The sequence below is a fragment of the Rhipicephalus sanguineus genome, chromosome 7 (assembly GCF_013339695.2).
Source record: "Rhipicephalus sanguineus isolate Rsan-2018 chromosome 7, BIME_Rsan_1.4, whole genome shotgun sequence".
NCBI lineage: Eukaryota > Metazoa > Arthropoda > Arachnida > Ixodida > Ixodidae > Rhipicephalus > Rhipicephalus sanguineus.
The window spans coordinates 41,068,010-41,085,398 of NC_051182.1; the positions used below are offsets into that span (position 1 = coordinate 41,068,010).

General features: G+C 41.8%; 1 long non-coding RNA gene across 2 annotated transcripts; it reads left to right on the top strand.

Annotated features, from left to right (window-relative positions):
• Positions 1 to 3,332: 3,332 nt before the first annotated feature.
• LOC119399409 (uncharacterized) lies at positions 3,333 to 17,074 on the top strand. Of its 2 annotated transcripts, none has more exons than XR_005184846.2 (3): positions 3,333 to 3,432; positions 5,413 to 5,482; positions 16,904 to 17,074. It is a non-coding gene; the product is annotated as an uncharacterized LOC119399409 (long non-coding RNA). The 2 variants fall into 2 exon arrangements; XR_007416846.1 differs by lacking the exon at positions 16,904 to 17,074 and adding an exon at positions 9,500 to 9,544.
• Positions 17,075 to 17,389: the final 315 nt, after the last annotated feature.

Consider the following 17,389-nt stretch of genomic DNA (forward strand, 5'->3'; position numbering starts at 1 on the left):
ATTTTGCGTCGCCTACATGCTTGGCCTAATTTCGCATAGACACGATGTCCATTGTCAAAGATTGTTGTACGCGACGGTTACAAGCAACTCGATCGACCGCTAGCGTATTGGTTCGTATTTTTAGCTCGGAGGTGCACTTGCACGAGTACATCTTTATTACTTGCTCGGCTCCTTACCGTGTTTCAAGAACACACTTTATCCTCAGCAGCCCCCTTTAGACAACTTTACGAAAAGGAAGCCTCCGTAAGGTAGCTTTCGAAGTACCTAGGGCTTATGCTATCCAGCATGGCGATATGTGTGTATTTGCGTACAAAGCACGACATCCGCAACAATAAAAAGGAAAAAAAAAGCTTCGAAGCAATGTGCGAGCAATCACACGTGTCGTATTTCATCGAGGATACTATCACGCGTGGAAAGGCGATGAAGCTGGCACGATTGAGCCACAATTTGAACAAACATCAGGAGCCTCAGTATCGGCAAAATGCTGCTGTCTTCGCTCCTCGAAAGTAGCAATATGCGAAAACGGAGCTCACCTGTCGTAAACGCACCTTCCGTGTGGTCAGCCTTTCGAGTTCTTTGGAATAATCCCAACTAGTCCGCTGGTAGTCCTCGGTGCGTAAATCTAACGGCAAAAGTGCTAACACCGACCGAAGTAAATAAACACAAGTAAGGAAATGAGAAAACCTTACCCATTTATTAGAATGAAGCTGAATTAGAACACATTCAGAAGGAGGTAATATTCACCACACAGGCACACCGTTCACGCGCATTCACTTCGGTTCGCACAGACCGTCCGTTTCTCTACCGCTGTCACTGACGGCCGCGATGACGGCCAGAACACGGCCACACAACACGTCTCTTCCTCCACATAACCACAAACAACAACAACACGGGGACATTACGGGAATTCAGCCTTGAGACGTCCCCCTTTCCCTTGAGGACGCACGCCGAATGGAGGGAAACAGGCGGGAGCCCGGGCTCAACGAGGGGACCGCACACAACGCCCTTCACTTTGTTAGAGCTTACGAATGCAAACGTACCGTGCAACCACCAGCACAAACACGTGCATTGAACGTACACAAATGAAACGACGGGAAATTTAGCAAACACGTTATTGTGACGGCTAGTGCTTAGCCGAAAAGAAAGTTTAGCCAACAAGAGTCAGCGAGTCAGCAACGCTAGCAACGCGCTAAATGCCCGTCTAACACTAGCGGTATTTGCTTTCAAAAGCTTAAATGCACACTTGATTTAACCTTTTGTTGTAGGATTAAGTTATACGCGGATGAATGGATGATTTCAAGCGTAAAAACGTGCTTCGCTCCCATAACAGTCACTCATACGGATAAGGGCTGTCTTTCGTTAGGTGCCCTTAAAATGTCCTAAGGTGGGTCTTTGAAAGGTCGCTTTACCTTTCCTTTCACTTTACCTGAAGTTCTCCTTACGAAAGGCCGCCTTTACGCGTAAGGAAAGAAACGTTTGTGATTACGAGTGGGCAGGGGCGTAGCCAGAAATTTTTTTCGGGGGGGGGGGGGGGGGTCAACCATACTTTATGCACCTTCGTGCGTGTGTTTGAATGTGTGCGTGTATATATACGCAAGCAAAACTGAAAAATTTCGGGGGGGGGGGGGAGGTTGAACCCCCCAACCCCCCCCCCCCTTGGCTACGCCCCTGCGAGTGGGAGCTGCAAGTATAACCACTAGCAGCTCGCGATCTAAGCAAACAGTTCGAAATAAGGCAACAATTTCGCTCAGTGCGTTCACATTATTCCAATATTAGGATTTCCCACGGATCCGATGTCATCAAAAAGTTATGTTGGAGTAACGTATGCCCTTCGCGCGACGGGCACGTGACGGCACTGGTGAAACAGTGAGAGCGCCCAAGGCACAGCGCGACGCGGCAGACATATGCTGTTTTACGCATGCATTTACAGCGCACACAATTCTTCGTAACTTACTTCTGGCAGCTGTGTCATAATTTCCTAATGAATGTCGCACGAACGGTGTGATTTCGTGCATTAAGAAACGGCACAAAAATACATTGGTAATCGATTACCAATGTCATGTGGTCGCACGTATGTCGGGCAATCTAGACGTTGCGTAAACGTTCGCCTTCGTGAACACCATTCTTCGTTGAAATGCAGGAACCACCTGTCCCTTCACTGCGCAGAGTGCAAATGTATCCCGTGTTTTGATGACACAACCATATTATTTCAGAACGGCGATCAAACAGCTAGAGAGGTAGCCGAAGCGTTTTTCATTGCACGGTTCAAAGATAAGTGCATAAGCCACCCATCTTTATGCCCTGTCGGATAAAGAAATAGATTTGCTGGTCTCAGGACTGTGACTGGGAAAGTGAGAATTTTTTTTTTTTTGCTGTCGGACGAAGTCACTGCGCATGACCAATTGTTTGTTTGTATTATATATATATGAGCGTTTCCGAAAAAAACGTCAGTTGAAAGTTAGCGCCTGTATCGTCTCTCTTGCCTGTGTCCCTGTGTTTGTTGCGCTTTTGCACTATGAATTCGTACCAACTAGCCCGCCTTTCCGTACTACTGCGAGAAGCAATGAACCACATGGTTCAGAGCAGACTCGCTTTTGTATTAATAAATGAAGTTAAGGCTGAAGGTAAACATTCATTAAGCTGCGGATGTAATTACATGACAAAATGTTCGTGAATGCATGATGTGCATTTTCACATCGCAGTCAAAGACCGACCTCCCCTGAACAACTTCACTAACTATTCCGCTACATCTGCATAACTTGCTGTAAATTTCAATGACAGATTGATGAGACAAATATATAAGATAGCGCATTTCCTTCTTGCAGCGTTAGCACTCGTGTTTGAGCTATTTGTAGCAACGCACACACGATTTTTCTGTTCATATGTCGATACCGAAACTGAAACTGAGGTGGTGGTGGCGCTAGTGTCGCCAACATCGCCCTGTCGCTTTTTTTTTTCTTCCCAGACATGGCGGCGTCCTGCATTTCGTGTGTGCGTCGTAGTGTCGAGTTTTGTTCATGCGGTCGACCTTTACTGCGTTACTTCGCATTGTGTGTTGTGTGTTGCCGTTACTGACGTAAGCGCAAGTTCTTCACTGAGTATGATCCGCGGCACCGTGCAAATAGTCACCAGATGCCGGCCGTGCGACTCCGTTCTATGCGACTCCTTTGTTCGGTGCGATCGAGGGACGTGATTCAAAGCTTTGGAGACCCTCTTTACACCGTGCCCTCTTCAAACGTTTCCACACATCAGTGAGTAGCAGCACCGCAATCTTTACTCGACGGCACGCTCTGTGGGCCTAGAAAATGCCTTGACGTTCGAGCACTTCGGACAGCCGGATGCGGGTAGCTTGGCCGTTCCTTGCTCTGCGCATCGCTTGAAAACCGGCGGTCATCCTGCAGTGTACGCTGCCAGCGTGCTTTCTTGCCAGAGGTAAGTGATTTTGAATGTTACGCTTCGTACGTTGTCAGTCGTTCTTATTGTAATATGCGTTGTCGCTGAAGGAAATCGCATAACTTGTTGGTACCACATATCGTTGTTGTGTGCATGGTGCTTGCGCACGACGTTTGTCCAAGAGCGTAATCAGTAGTTATATAAAGTTGTGGTAATTAGCTCGTACGCACGCACTGCGCTATGTTTAAATTTGCTGAAAGGAGACATTTTTCTCAGACACACCATGGTCATGTGTTTTATGCGTGCAGTTTACACTTGTCTACTTACCTGGGGTAAAGCAATGAAATCAAAGCTTGATTTATTTTTTTTCTTTTGAACGAGCTCTAAAGGAATGATCTCCAGCCACCGTGTTGAGCCATGAGCCGTGAATCAGTACAGTGGGAGAAATAAAGTGTAAGTAGGGATATTTTCTTTAGGCGTGCATTTTGTGCGTCCTTAAGTAACGTGACCGTCAAAAGCGTTTAGGTTAGCACTCTTGGACATTGTTTGTCGTCTTTTAAGCAATAGCTAAGGTAGATTTGCTAAAAATGCAATTTTTGCAGCATGACACTGTATTTAGTTTAGTCAGTTTGACCCATTTTTATGCTGTTGACCTAATTTGGCAAGGCGTACTCCCATCTGAATTTGCTATTTCTTTCGGCACTGTATGTGCGTTCGTGCATCGCAGTTACCTGTGACAGTGGTATTACGTGCAAAATTCGTGAGCACGGGGTGTTGCTGGCACCTCGTGTTCACGAATTTTTCATCTCTTCAAGCTCCCATCTTACCCTCAACTTCTGCCTTTATCGGATTGGTATTACTTGTTTCCTAACTTCTGCAGCTGTATAGCTTGTGGTAAGCACTCATCACTGTGTTTATGTGCTAGTGCGTTTACGTAAAACCACTCATACGCTATTCGCGCTCTACTGGTGGAGCGATAGGTGGACTGCAGTTTTCCATGACGCTGGCAAGTATCATAAAGCACCACTTAAGCAGCGCTGTAATCGTACCCACGAACTAGAGCTCAGGCTCTGTTACGGCACCATAAATTTTATTTGCTAAAGTATGCTAAATTGCATAAAGTATGCTATAAATGTGGTTGCACATTGTGTATGTTGCTAAGGGTACAAACAAGCCACCCTGCATCTAAGGTAGATAATATGGCACTCACATGGCTTGTATCGTTTCACGGGGAACGTGGCATAGACCAGGAATGAAGCGCCGTGTCATCCAATTCTTCCCTCACCTATGCCAGGCTACACGTTCAGCTGAATATGATAACGCACCAACTCGCCCAAATTCCCGTGTTAATCCACTGACATGGCACAGTGAAACACTGGCATGCGGAGCTTTGTTGGATGTAAAAAGACATGTAGACCACAGAAATTCTGTGCAACACTGGCATGCGGAGCTTTGTTGGATGTAAAAAGACATGTAGACCACAGAAATTCTGCAAAAACTCTGCAATTTTCGTCAAGCACAAAGTGTATTTCTCATAAATTATGTTGAAGGCAGCAAAGCACATGCTGTCGACATTCATTCAGTAGAATCCATGGGAAAGTGTATTGAGCAATAATCACATGTACGATGAGGCTTTGAAAATTTCAGATAACATTTATTCACATTTTCTTAGAAGGGTAATTGTCGAATGCCCATTATAGCATGTGGCTGACAAGGATGTGGGTTATTAGTGAAATATATTGACCTCCCTCATGTTATTTTCTGTCTAACACATAAGCTAATCAGTGCATAATGTGTTAGTTCCATGATGAACGAAGTTAAAGATATCCCTGTATTTGTCAGTCCCATTTATTATTCAGTGTATGGTTTGCGTGAGACCATGCCTGCTTGGCATAACCTCTGAGTTGACAGGTAACAGCCTTATTACACAACTTTCTCTCAAAGCCTGTCCTACCAGATTTCTTCGGGAACAAACCAGACCAAATTCTCGGCAATGCTTTAACAAAGAAATTGTTGCAGCCGCCTCCCCTGCTGGTGATGACCATATGCAGCCAATGCTGATGTGAACCCGAGTGATGAACAAATGCAGGTAGGCCACAGCTCTGTTGTAAACAATTTTGACATTATTGTTGTCACAGATCAAACTTGCGATTTATGTGTGACTACTCACATGTGGTGAGGTTTAGTAAGTTTCATCTGCTATGCGCGAACATAGGAACATGTAGGAGTGCTAATGTGGAGTAGGAATCCTCTATAAAGATAGGACATATGTGCCACACATCAACATCAAATTTAAAATGCATTTAGATCCGAAGCTGCTCAATACTAAAGTGTATCATTTCTAGGTCTAGTTTAATCTATAACAACAACAACCTATATCAGGCACCAAAACAGCCGAATTTGTCCAGTCTAGAAACCGGTTACAGTGTTGTGTTGCTGTTCCGTGTATCCCTGTGTATCAAGGATTATTCCTGTTTCCATTTGCATGTTTAGTAATGGCACCGCCCACAATTCCTGCATTGATTCAAGGAAATAGGGTCACATTCAGGAAATTTGGCTTTCATGTATACACCCTTGTACAGCAAAGAGATTTGTGTGTTATTGCTACAGGGTCATAATGAAGATAGCACAGAATACCACACACAAATACACACTATGCAGGGGCCTAGCCAGAAAATTTAATGGTAGCGGTCTTGCTATACTTCATGTTTTTTGTGCATGTGTTCGTATGTGTGTGTGCGTTTATATGAACATGCAGCATTTCAAAATTTTGAGGGAGCTTGAAATCCCTCCTCCAGTTATGACAATCACGCCATGACTTGTGATGTTTTGTGCAATATTTCATTCTTTTTTGCTGTTTTCATTTCAACATGTGTGAACGTTCCTGGAGCACCATTTTGAAGCTTTCCTACATATTCAAAGTTAGATGGTGTTCTCACGGCGCTCTCTTTTTTATAATGCTGCAGCACATTTGGGCAATACAAGAAGCACAATTACACACACTATTGACCCTTGTAAGATTTTCCTTCTCATTGTGAACCAAGTAGGCTTGCAGTCAATCCTTGCTTTTGTTGTTGCATTGAACGTTACACATGGCTCTGAACATTCTCTCCTAGAGTTGAATTTTCGTGGTACTTTGGCGACACCTCATGCCAGCGCAGAGATACCCGTGGCATAAATGCATTTGTTGCAGATAGGCACACAAAAGCAATGCTTCCTGAGGCGTACAGTGCCTATCCATACTTTGTACACACATCTTCAAAGCCATATGATTTTGGTCACGAATGCCAAGTGGAACACGACAAAGAGATTCCTCCTATTGCGGTCTCCCTGGTACCAGTGAGTGGCACCATGGTGAATCTCTACCATACTATGAGCTTCTTTAGCGCCGAAATTCGATCAAGGATGGAGATACCCTGTTAGAATGTATACCAGCCAGGCTAAACTTTTTTTAATGCATTGAGTGACACGTGCCAAGGTATGCTGACATTATGAAACCGTTAAGCGCACAAAGACGGGAACAAGAAGACGACACACAGAGTGCTTATTCCCGTCTTTGTGCGCTTAACGGTTTCATAATGTCAGTGTACCAACTAGCTCGGACCCAGCCTGTTATCCAAGGTATGCGGATTTGTTGAGTTTGACATCCCAGAAATTAACAGTAGCACATTTGTTCTTATAAAATAGTATTTTCGGTGGCCTCGAACCAAGCATTGGTGAGAAAACACATTCCACAAATACACAGCAGCAATGCACAGCAGGGTGATTCCACGAGAGATCAAACATGCCTGTCCGGTCGATATTTTTGTTTTGCCTGGGTTTTTGATGTGTAATGTGGGCGCACACAAAGTGCAGTGAACCGAAAATTTTATTTCCAAGAAACGCTCCCGGCGCGGCAAAAAAATACTTGAAGGTGGCGGTGCGGGCCTCCTGTTTTTGCTCACTGCGATGTTTTCGGATTTCACTGCAGAATTTAACGCGAACTATAAATGTAGTGTTGACATTTTTTTTCCTCATTTTAAAACGCAATACTGTGAATTACATCCATGCATTTTTTATGCCGTTCTCAAAAGGAAGAAAATGTGAAAAAATGGCAAACACGGTTGAAATAAAAAAAGTGCTAAGCTTGAGGCACCTTGGCGCCTTTTCTATTTCAAACAGAAACTTCAAAACAGTGTAAATATAGAAAAGAACCTTTGCAACATTTATACGGAAGATCATTTTCTTACGGGCAATGCAAAAAAAGAAAAAAAAATAGTTAAAGAAGCGAGCTTTTTCAAAAAAGTTCATTTTCAAAAAATAAAAAAATCCGGTCTCAATTTTGACGACAATTTTTTATTGAAGAGCGCTTATGTCAGTGAACATACGGTTTTAATACCATATGTCCTCATCTGCTTTGTTCACGAGATATAACGGTCCAAAATGACTCTTGCTGTGTGTGCTCACTTTAGTGCGACTGATGGTTATCAGCTTGCATTGCGCGCAAATCTCTGTTTTAATTATTCTGATGCAGCAAAACCTTGCTCTGGTGGCTGTTCGTCAAGAAAAATTTGTTCTCAGATTTTATTTGTGCCTAGCGTATGCGAAAGTTAGCTGCGGCCGCCCTCTAAAAGGTGAATAGGACTGTTTGTGGAACAATTTGGAGTCAATAACTATCATCAGTTTTTAAGTAGTGTCAGAACAATGCAAGAATTCCACGCTTTATGAGAATGCACATTCAGGCACTGCAGGAATGACCATTGTTTTAAGATATGGTGTAATTTTTTTATAGGCTAAGCGATGAGTCACTCACACACATTGCCTTGTGCCATATGGTGCATCACTACAATTTTCCTTCTTTGGTTCTTGTATTTTTTATAAATCTGCTAAAAGGAGAGGGCAAGCAAACTTGTTACTACGAGCAACAGCTGTAACCTTCTTTTACATTCTTTTTATGAAACTCGCTCTGTTATTGAAATGCTGCATTAATTGAATAGCTACTCTACTCAGCCAGACATGATGAATGCATATTAGCTTGTCTGCTTATTAGTGTCCGGTTTCTTCAAAATCTAAAAAAACAAACAAAGATGTATATTCTATAGAAAAGGCCGTCAATAGGTGCATCACATATACTTCATTTTGCCCATCAAAACAACATATCTTTTGCGACTCACTTCTGCGGAACCTGTGTGGAAGAAGCGTAATAATGAAAGACAGTTTTCTCGTTCAAAACAAGCCATGTTTGTCTAGGTAATTGTGCCTTGCATTTTATTTTGCTCATATTTGTTAACCACAATTGCATGCTTGCAATGCACAACTCTATCAGTAGTGTGCTTGACTGGGACTGCGGTGGTCGGTGCATAAAAAGGCAATGAACAGTAGACAAGAAGATGTGAAGATGACACACACCACTAGGAAACAAGGCAGTCAGAGCCAATGTGAATGCTTTCCTAGGTCTTTGGCCTAAAATGAAGTATATGCAATAGCAACCTGCTATCTACTAATACATATAAGCCAACGCAAAGCAAACTGGAGGCGTGGCCAACGTATCATTTTATTTTTGATTCAACAAACCTGGAAATACATAATTTTGCGCTTCTCTGTTGACTATGTCATTGCAATGTCTTAAGCAGCTATCTTGGCAACGGGGTTTAATAAAACTGTTCACCATGCTCATCAACTTTGTCTCGGGTATTTAGCTGGGAGAGAGCGATAGCTTGAGCCATTTTCACAGCTGATTGGGGAAGTCATGTGTGTACTGTTGATCATCATTCAAAGCCGTATAACCTTTTCATGTCATCGACGTTTGTAAATATTAATCGTCTCAGAGTTCCAGATGAAGTGCATTTATAAAGATTTTTGTCCAGGTACTGTTATAAAAGTTGCACGCAGATAACCTAGTAGGTAACAGCCAAAATGCATTCTCACACACTGACGACACATCTGGTCAAATTTACTTATGTTTGTAGCTTGTGGATGCTTCGAGAATTATTTCTTGGAAACTTTTTAAAATATGTGGCTAGCAGCTTATACGAGCTCGTGCTTTTGAACTTATATGCATTTTTATAGTAAAAACATGTATTTGTATTGTTTTGTTTAATATTTTGTATTGCGTTTTTTGCTCTAGATCTGCAAAGGAGCTGTCCTGAGGCGCCATGCTTACTCAAGTCATGCAGCGAGGGTCAGGTAAGTTTATGTTTCACCTTCCTGCAGCTGTGTTCGCAAATCTGTCATATTTTCATGAATTAGCAATGTGGGGACATTTTCTTCAAGACTGCGGTTGAGCAGCAAACAGTCGTGCCACTCTTCACCATCTTAAATGAAGGTAGGCATGCAAACACGGGCACAAGAGAGAAATCGGGACCGCAGAATTGCTGACTAACAACTGAAGAATTGCAGAGCGACTGAAAAGAAGGTAGACACAAACACTTACCTGCATACGGGCATGGGGCGACACTTATTAATCTGGCAGATGTGGGGCTTTACGTGAGAGAAATGTGTAGGCATTTCATTCATTCTTTATACAAGTTATTCAACGGCTGCCTCAGGCATGCACTTCCACTGCTGTTAATATGCCAGGCATATCGATACTAGCGAATAGTAGCTTGCATTCATCAAATTTTGGTGTGCATATACACCCTCGACAATGCAAAGATAAATTAGTGTGTTAGCCACTGGTTTACGACCTCTTACGTTCCGTTAATCTTTGAATAACACAGCAGCCCATCTGTGCTATGTAGAAACAGCCACAGCTATAAAGAACTTTATAAACCAGAGCTACACGGCAATCAGTAAACTAGTGGGTGTGTGTTGCAAAAAAATATGTGAGTCTGCCTTTTGTGTATTCCCTGCGCATTCTTTCTCAGTACAGTGGCGCAAATCTTACCTGGCCCATTGGCAGCCATAAGGGCAACATTAATGCCTTATCTACTTCCCACTTTCTTTAGCCTATGAGATAAGCACTGAATGTAAGGAACACCTAAGACACACTGTTACTATTGCTTTCTGCAACCACGTTCAGACGTAACAAAATGTGCTTCTTTAAACATTGAGCTACCGAGGTACTACAACGCAAGAATGACCTACATCTAATAGATGTCTAGCCAGTTCATTAAAGCTGGTGCTCATTGTGTGCACACACGACTTGGTGAGAAAATACTTATGGCATGACACAGCAATGCCAGTACTATTCCTTAGAAACTTAGAATGCTTGGATGAGAAGTTGAACAGTAGTTTTGAAGATCTAGGAGCATACTGCCATCACACGTGGTTCCCCAGAAACACTAAGGTAATGTCCTGAAATTGTACTATTCTGTCATTCTGAGCCAGTTATTTAGTAAGGTTCAGCCCTCGTTCAATTACATCAAATTGTCTATTCTTTGAAGTAACCACGGTTTCAAGTTTATCACCGCTACAAAAATCAATCATGTCCACGTAATTTTTGAAAAACCTCAATAATATCTTTACCTAAGGCCTCCTCTAAGCGTTTGTCAACTGTGCTAAGGTATAAATCACTGAGAATTGGGGCATCTTTAAACCAATGCAAGTTCATTGTGTCCATGGTACGCTTACTTGATATTTTGTGGTGGTTACCAATTTGAATCCATGGTTACCTCAGTGATTGAACAATTTGAGTTAAATGGAGCATGGCCGAAGTTTACTGAAGTATTGCTTCAGAATGATAGTATACAAACTTTAGGCATTTGCTTAGGCATTTGCATTTCAGGAAAAATAAGTTTGCTAGCAGTATTCTTCTGGATCTTCAATACTGTTATCAAACTTCAACTCCAAGCATTCTAAGCTTAGAAAAAATGCTATTTTCATGTCATGCTTTAACTCATCTCTCACAAGTCTGTACACAAAATGAAGGCCAGCTTTAACGCGCAGGTTACGCGTCCATTAGGTGCAGGTTATCCTCGTTTGCAGTAGCCACTGTCACTGAACGTTTAAAGAAGCCAATTGTGTCACGTGCAAACATGGATGCAAAAATTAACAGTAACAAGCGTGCCGTAGGTATTCTTTACACTCATTGCTTATCTCACAGGCTAAAGAAAGTGGGAACAGCATACAGTGTTAATGCTGTCTTTACGGCTGCCAATACGCTATGTAAGATTTGCGCCACCTTGCAGAGAAAGAATAAACAGATAATAGACAAAAAGTGCACTAACATTTGTTTCGTAGAACACACCAACAAATTTACCGATTGCCGTACAGGTGTGGTATAATGTTTCTCTTCGCTGTTGCTGCTTCTCCAAAGAGCAAATGGGCCGCTATGTTTACCAGAGAAAAACGAAACATCAGGAGTCATAAACTGGAGGTTTACCACCTAATATAACCTTGCATTGTCGAGAGTGTAAATGCACGCCAAAATTCGATGATTGCGTAGTTTCATTCAAGAGTAGAAATGTAAAAACCTGTAATATTAAAAGCCTGTGGAACCGCATGTGTGAGCTAGCTGTCAGCTGACTTGCATGACGAAGAAATCAGATTCCTGAAGTGTTATCTGTCACGTAAAGCTCCAAGTGTGCCGGATTGATAAGTGTCTCCCTATCCCTGCACATGTGTGTAAAGGTATTTGTGTCGACTTTCTTTTCCACCACTGTATGCCTCTTCATTTGTTTGTTGGTGTTTGTGTTGACCCCACTTCTTTCTTGTGTCTGCGTTTGCATGCCTACCTTCGTTTTAAGATGAATCATTACCCATTTGTTCAGCTTTCTTTCATTCTAAATATTCTTCACCAGCTTTGAATAGGTTAACATGAGTCCAGTATTGCTGTACGAACTACAGAAATGATGCCGAGCACGTGTGGTAGCGTTTGAACTGCATGCGAAAGCCCGAGATTTCTGTGTCATCATTGCAAGGCACTTATATTCATAAGTTCTAGCCAGCACATCAGCCCTCGTCAAAAAGAGCACAGGAGAAATCTACCTATATCCCTTCTAACTGCAAAATAATCCAGATCTCCGAGTTCGTTTATAGTTCACAGTCAATCTATTGAAATGAATTGCAAGGTTGACATGACCTCGGAACTTACACATTTGTGTGACATTTGTGTGAAGACATCATCCAGCCATCACGTCACTGTAGATCCACAGTAAACAGGCAAAAATTCAACAAGTACACCTGCAAAGATCTGAAAGGTGTTCTGAAAAACACAGTAATCTATGTCGTTCTGTGCATAAGCTCACACAAAGCAGCTATTGGTCGTGCAGCAACGACTCAAACGTATCCTCCTTGCCTACACCCAAAACATCACTTTCATATGTGAAGGGCTTAATGACCGGTGTTTTTTCTTGCCCTGAAAGAGTACGGAGTACGTCTCTCAACAAAAGGACCCACATCTGCAGAAATTTATATGCTGAGTGTTGCCATGTTCTTTGCTTTAAAACGACAAGAAAGAACGGCTCACTATCTTGTGGGTTCCCATGGTGAAAAATGGTCATAAGAGGCCTTTTTTACATCTCACACAGACAGGAAGCTTATTGAGCTTCAAATTTCAGAACCACCTAGTGAAGGTTCTTTTTTACCACAAACAAGGCATTTTTTTTTCACTTTCCGTGTGGTATAACAACAACTTTCCTGTTGGCTAGTAAAAAGTAATACCATGGCTGCCAAAGCATTTCACCTAAGTATTCAAGTAGACTGAGGAATAAGTGTGTTCCTGTTTTCTAATCATAAACAAGACCAATTTCTATAATATTTCGTGCCTTTGTACTTTCTGAGGCTTCGACAAAGTGATGGGCATGATCATAAGCTCAGTCAGCACTAGAATTTGTTCAGCACAAAGCTTTTGTTTGATTCTAAACTCCACTTTAATAGGTGAAATTACTGAATCGATTCCAAGATGACTTGGCTTTTGCTCACGACACATTTAATCCTAAAAGTTCCAAAATGTGAAACACATGCATTGACGAGGAAATTTCATTGTGACGTTCAGGCACAAACAAATTTGTTAAGCATTCTACTAGAAGATGCTGGTAAATTAATTTGTGGCCAGCAAGTTTTGACATGCAGTAGACAAGGAAGATTTGTGTCTGTTGAAGCAAGGTGGTTTGTTTTGAAAAGGCATTGTTGGCAGAGGAAAGCATTTTCGAAAAAATGCGTGTGATACCTGGTGACTTGAACAAAAAGGTGATCTAATTACTGGATGGTCTGGAACTATGGGCTTTCAACCTCAGTAAAATGTGACAAATGTCTCCAACTTCACATGCTGTTCACAATCAAGAGCCCCAAGAGTCTTCGTTCTCACATCTTAATTTTTTTTAAATTTGGACATGGAAATATTGGTCTCTGTGTTCTTGCAAAAGCAGCTCTTTTCATTTGTTGTTGCGGACCCTTTCAGAGTAAGGGCTCGTTATGCTGAAGCGGTTCCTCAAATGTGAAGGTTGCTCAATTGTGTCATATTTGAATGTTGACATGTAGAACTTCTTCACTTGTAACTGCACGACAGAGTGTTTACATATGTAAGGGACTGTATACAAGGTAATAATGACTAGTTCGTTTCCAAACTGCCGAGGCTTTTTGTAAGGAATGTTGTCTGTATACATATCACTGATATTAAATGAAAGGGCGGCAGGATTGCATTGTCACACAAAAGTATGGCATATGTTTGGGTTCTAATGTTGTATAAACTTGGTGATGTTTAAGAATGGTCGACGAAGTATACGTTCTGGTTCATAATTTAATACACTAGACAAGAACGAAGAAGAGACCAAAACAACACCAGCAAAATTTCAATGATGGATCACTACCACCTTGCCCAACTGTCAGTTCTGATGGTGCCCTGATTAGAATCTTTAGGTCAGGAAATGATTACCTTTTCTTTATTGAGTGCTGATGGTTCGAGGCTACGGCAAATGCGCTCACTTTCTACGAAAAAAGTGATGCTAGTTTGAACGTCACGTCTGCTGTTCTGAGCAATGATGGCATTCAATTTGGGGACCCTATCATATAGGTCAGTGGCTGCTACACATGCTGGACATAAGCAGTCTGTTCGGCCAATTATATACTTCAGTTTGATCCATTCAGTGCTGGTGACAAATGGCATCAATGTTTGTTGCCTAAGACCTGTGTTGAATATTGAACAAATATGCTATGTCCATTTTGCATCTCTGCCATTTCTCAGACTGATTTTGTCCCATTTTTCCCTAGTTGCCATTATTTTTATCGCACTCAGCGAGTAATGCTGCTATTGTTTGGACGAAGAGGACGGAAAGCAATAGGCGAGCCCAGTTTTCGTTAAAAACTACTATATGAAAAACAAGTAATGGATTCAAAGAAAGCAATGGAAAAAAAATTTAAACCTCTTTTAATTGCGCTTTATGGACATTTGATTTCATTCTTATGCTGCAGCATTCACAGCCATACAGTTAAACAGCACACTTATGATTAATGAAATTTGTAAGATATGGCCTACCAGAGTAATCTGTTTACTTAAGTATAAGTACTCTTTAGTTATCTGTTTGAGCATAGGAATATGAACAAAAAATATAAACAATTAAGACCATACACGCTACTGGGTGACGTGGTTAGCTGTGCCTGTCCTCCACAAAGTTTTCTATAAACTTTCATGCCTTCCCACCGTGCCAAAAAAAGAAAGTTCTGCATGCAGCACATTCACGGCACACTAATGCAACACGCCCACACCATCTTGGACATGAAGAACGTTAGCATACATTGTAGCTTCTTTTTCTGTGCTGTTTCACTTAGACTTGCAAACTCAAGTGCCAGTGCACTTGTATTGGCACAAACAATCTTTAGTGAATTGCATCTGATGCCAACATATGTGTATGTGTATTTGTGTGTGTGTGTATTTTCAAGTCTATTACAAGAAATGAAAAAGAAGTTATTTCGAGGAGTGTCTCCCCTTAAAGGACACTAAAGTGATACCTTAGATCAGTTTAGACAAATAAATTATTCTTTAAGATCTGTAATGTCATTAATTTTACCTTCATAGGTAAATTAGTAGAAGAGGAAATGAAGGCCAGTGTTTCACCTGTTGAATTTCATGCAAAAACTCTGCACATACATGTCAACATGACGTTGCGAATATCACGTCTTTTTGCGTATTTTGGCCACACTGGTTCGATAAAATTTTGTGAAACTTATGTTAAGATTTGGGTCTGTAGGAACACAATGTAAACAATATTGCCCGTAGCAGGTGCTGGCAAAATCTGATGTCACGGAGAGCTGGTGTGGGAACGTCTATGCAGCATCGCCTCGTGTATCTTCTTTTTGCGCATTATCTTGCTTACCAATGCCAGAAAGCAGAGCTAATTGGTAGGGATTCATCATAAAAGATGGTAGGCATGCAACACGGACACCAAAGAGAAGTCGGAACACAAACGCCGACTAACCTTATTCGGCTAGTCGGTTAGTCAGCATTTGTGTTGTCCTGACTTCTGTCTTGTGTTCATGTTTGCATGCCTACCGTCTTTTATGAATCGCCTACCAAGCATCTTCTCGTGTAAAGAGTGGTGCCTTTGGTACTCTGAAGTTGTTTGCCCTAAATGACAAATTTTCTCTTTAAAATCTGTTTAACCCGTTTCCTACCATGGACGATCTGAGTTCGTACACGGTTTGTACTGCTCCTACCGAAGAACTGGGCTTGTCCACGCTGAAAGAAGCGTTTGGGTGCGCTGCAATTAAGATACTCTGATTCAGTTTGCTGCATTGTCTTTGACTTACACAGATAGTGCAGCAAAAATATAAAAACACGCTCAAAGCATGCATTTTATTGAGGACGGGCAGTATTCTGGCAAATAGAATTAGAAAAGGGTGTACGTGCGCGAGTGCCAGCAACAGCTTTGTTCAGCTTGTTCGCTTAAGTTTTGTGGAACGAAGAATATCAGTGCCCCTGCAAGTGTGGCAGCGACTACACAGAATATTTTTTTATAAATCCTCAGATTCGGATGACCACTGAATCTCAACGTATCGACAGTGCACGGCAATAGTAGTAAAGAAACCCCCAACGTTACGACGCGTCCAGGGCTTTTTTTACGGGCTCCTTGTCCCCACATATTATTTTTTAAATTGCAAACACATTTTCCGCACCAAAAACTGATTAAAAATTAGGGCACCTTCTGTGTTTTTTCTTTTTTTTCTTTTATCTTGTGCATAAAGTGCCTTTAAATAGTTTTTTAGTTTTTTCGGGACACGTGAAATCAAATGGGCAAATAAAAAAATGGTATTTTCGTAGATTTTTAACAAAAAACTCGGTAGAGAAAGAGTTGAAGTGGTTGCTTGCATATTTTTGTCAAGGATGGCTGGCATAAGAAAAAGCAATATGGAGTCTCAAAGTGCACAGCAAGGTCATCCGTTGACGTACTTTGTAGCTAATGGGGTTTGCACACCAGCCTTGGCAATGAACTACGTACTAGAACGTTACGGACATGTGGACTGATACGTGCTGCCTTTTATTTGACTTGATACGGTTTAAGCTTTTGGCCAGTGATTGCAACTGGTTTCATTGATGTTATTGCTCCAAATTTAGCAAAAGCAGTTTATTTGTTTTTATTCAATTCTGTTGTAGCATGCCTGGAAAAGTACTTCAAAGCACACCCCATCTGGCTGACTGCACTACCTCAAGAAAACTGCCTTTCTTCCATCTGCAAGTTCCTAAGAAGTTACTTTATGAAGCAAGCCAGCAGGGCGTACGTGTGAGGCATGGCAGCATGGAGAACAAATAAACATGAGTATTTGGTGCAAGATGCATTCATTGATTTCGTGCTGCATCAACGTGTGGCTGCATGCTTAGCCACGTGTAGACACAGCAAGTAAACTCGTTAACCTCAATGGTAAAAGGTGGTCTATAATCAAGTTAAGAAGCACGATGTCTTTTTTTGTAAATAATTGCATAGCTCGACTTTGACTCAGGCGTCCAACACCCATCGTTATCTACCCATTATCTGCCCATCATCCAGCATACACCTAGCATGTCCATCACCCACCGTCCATCCATCATCTGTCCATCACCCAATATACACCCACCATCCGTCCACCATCTGTCCATCACCCA